This window comes from Octopus bimaculoides, chromosome 2, assembly GCF_001194135.2.
Source record: "Octopus bimaculoides isolate UCB-OBI-ISO-001 chromosome 2, ASM119413v2, whole genome shotgun sequence".
NCBI lineage: Eukaryota > Metazoa > Mollusca > Cephalopoda > Octopoda > Octopodidae > Octopus > Octopus bimaculoides.
Window position 1 is genome coordinate 144,683,069 of NC_068982.1, and position 3,385 is coordinate 144,686,453.

The following is a 3,385-nucleotide window of genomic DNA, read 5'->3' on the forward strand; positions in this document are numbered from 1 at the left end:
TGGTCATTAGTCATTTCCTCAGTGAGGCCTAATGTTTGAAGGTCGTGCTTCACCACCTCATCCCAGGTCTTCTTGGGTCTACCTCTTCCACAGGTTCCCTCAACCGCTAGGGTGTGGTACTTTTTCACCAGCTATCCTCATCCATTCTCACCACATGACCATACCAGAGCAGTCGTCTCTCTTGCACACCACATCTGATGCTTCCTAGGTCCAACTTTTCTCTCAAGGCACTTACACTCTGTCGAGTATGCACACTGATATTACACATCCATTGGAGCATACTAGCTTCATTCCTTGCAAGCTTACGCATGTCCTCAACAGTCACGGTCCATGTTTCACTGCTATGTAGCATGGCTGTTCGTACACATGAGTCATACAGTCTACCTTTTACTCTGAGCGAAAGGCCCTTTGTCGCCAGCAGAGGTAGGAGCTCTCTGAACTTTGCCAAGGCTATTCTTATTCTAGCAGCTACACTTTCAGAGCACCCACCCCAGCTACTGACTTGGTCACCTAGGTAATGGAAGCTATCAACTACTTCTAGTTTTTCTCCCTGGAATGTGGCAGAAGTTGTTCTCGGCACATTTTCAGTGTTTATTGCTCGTGTGCATCTGCCACATACAAAAACTATCTTCCTAGTTAGCCTTCCTTTGATATTGCTGCACCTCTTATGTGTTCATAGCATATGTGTCCATTGGATGAAGTACTGAAGAACGACCTGATGCAGTACCAGGCAGTGGCTCTCATGGCTTCTGATCTTAACTGATTGGAAGTGTTATCATGTACATGATTTGTCTTAGTATAAAAGATGGGCAACAACAAATATTTTGCTGAATACTGCAGATTTGCTTGTTAGTTCCTTGACTGTAATCAGTTGAGCATGTCCCTTAGTGACATATGATATGTGCATCTCTTGTCATGAGCAGGAGTAGTGGGGGAGCATCGTAGCCATGTGCTGAGAAGAATTATTTGGGGTTTGAATAATTCACTTCTGGAAACATTCAGGGACCTTTTGAGCAGGATGGGTTACTCAAGCTGAAGAAAATTCTTGATGAGACCCTACTTGCAAGGTCATACACTATTTATTTTGATAGGAGATCACAATGTCACGCACATATGGTCGTGATGTATGTACCCGGTGTACTCTTATCAGATGGGTAGTCATGACGGGGTGTATTGGGCTTCATATATTTGTACGTACCCCAGTGTCACTTTGATGGTATGCATTGCTCTCTCACTCAATAATAACGATGGTAATGATGATATGTTTAGCTTTTACTTTATTATTTATATTTATTCTCACTGGACAATAATAGAAAAAAATTTCCCCCTACATCATCACCACCGCTATGAACACTTCCACCACAAACACTAACACTGGTACCACCACCACCACCACCAGCATGACTAAAAGACCGTGGGCTGCTTTAACATAAACCAACCAATCCTTTAGATTAAATTAAACAAGTGGAAGCTGACACTAGTAAACAGTTGGTAGACTGTTTGACTTATCTTGATATTTCAGGCCATTTCGTTGCTTAACTTCCTGTTATGTATGCAGTTACTACTACTGCAACTACTACTACTACTACCATTGTTGCAACTATCACAACTAATAATAATAATAATATAGCTGTAGTTACTGCTGCTATTTCTTCCACCACCACCACCACCACCACCATTAAATACATATATGCCTTCAACCCAGGTGGGCACATGATCCTGAAAAGCCACAAAAATGGCAAAACACTGATGTCCATCACTCCCAAATGGGACCGAGGGTGAGTTATCTCACCTGTCCATGACTCTAAGATGTTTTAACACCAGCGACATGAGAGTTATATACTCTGCAACATAATTGCAGCCACTGGAAAGTACACAAAGCATATACATAAGTATATGTATTTAATAATATTTCACACACACACACACATGTATATGTGTATGTATGCACATATATATACATATACACAAATGCATATAAAACAATTACACATACTAGAAGAGCAGTGATAGTAATTTAAAACATTTATATACTATTATTTTCATGTATGTTTTATTTCTTGACAGTACTGCTACTGAATATTATCAAGAGTCAAAAAGTTTTGTCGAACACTGGCAACCCGGTCACTGACATAACTGCTCAGGTATTAGAATAGTGTGAATAGCCAGGCAGTTAATGTATAAGAAAACAGGCTTGAAATTTCATAGTCACCAATGCAATTTCTTTTATAGCTGAAGAAGGGTGTTAAATAATAGATTGGATTAAGGGGTAGATATTGTGTTATGATTGGCTGGCTTAAACAATGCTATTGTATGATAAATGGTTGGCAATTAATGCTGTATAGTGGGTGTGGTTATACTATAAGTAAGGGGGAGATGGCTTATTTATTTATCTACTTATTCTATTATGTTATAATTCATTTTATTAATTAGAGTAAGTGTTGCAGCATTCAAGGGTGGGCTGAAAAGTTCATAGGTTGACTATAAAGGAGTGATGCTAGAGCTGTAAAATCTTGCATGCATTAATTCCAACACTTCTTCTTAATAACTACATTGTTTCTTTGCAGGTAAGCTGACATCTGACTGTTCAAAGAAAACTTCGAATGTAACTAGTAGTGATTTCTCTTAAGAATGGACAAAATTTGGCATCGTGGTGTTATCAAGTACCGGTCGAAAAAGGTTTTAGCCTCCAATTATATTCATGCTGACATGATTGCTACATTAGGGGATGATGCTCCAGCTTTATCAACAGTACAGAAGTGGGCAGCTGAATTTAGGAGGAGAAGGGAGAGTCTTGAAGATGACCCAAGGTTTGGATGTCCAGCAGTTACCACCATTGAGGCTTATTCTTTCCATGCTCAAATAAGACTTTTCAAATCTTATAAGCAGTGTCTATCTAAACGCTAACTCAGTCTTCAAAACTTGGGAAGTCTTTCTATTAGATATTTACTTACTTTTTTACTTACCACAGGTAGGTAGATTTCTTATTTCAAATATAGATTTAGTATGTGAATACCCACCTACCTACCTTGATACCTACACACACACACACACACACATTCCTGCATTTCTTGTATGTGTGTCTTAGTATCATATAATATTGATGCGACGACCGAAAATACAGTTGACATTATATCCCTATCTCCCGGGCTGGGTTTTGAACCCGTACTCTGGTCAGTTGGGGAGAATGGTATTTCCTTTGTCTCGTCGGCAACCACAGCTATTTTTAGCGTAGCTGCCCCTTTCTGGTCAGCGAAAGTTAAAAAAAGGCAGCATAGGAATTGTACCGACCAACCCATCTTGGCAGGGGGTAAAGTAGCACAATGAGCTATGGTATTTGGGATGAATAGGAGAACAAGAATTGGCGGCAAAAGCAGTTAGCAGA

General features: G+C 39.7%; 1 protein-coding gene across 4 annotated transcripts in view; it reads right to left on the reverse strand.

Annotated features, from left to right (window-relative positions):
* The window catches only part of LOC106879211 (hepatocyte growth factor receptor), a 171,071-nt gene that overhangs the window by 60,072 nt on the left and 107,614 nt on the right, over positions 1–3,385 (reverse strand). The window lies entirely within an intron of this gene.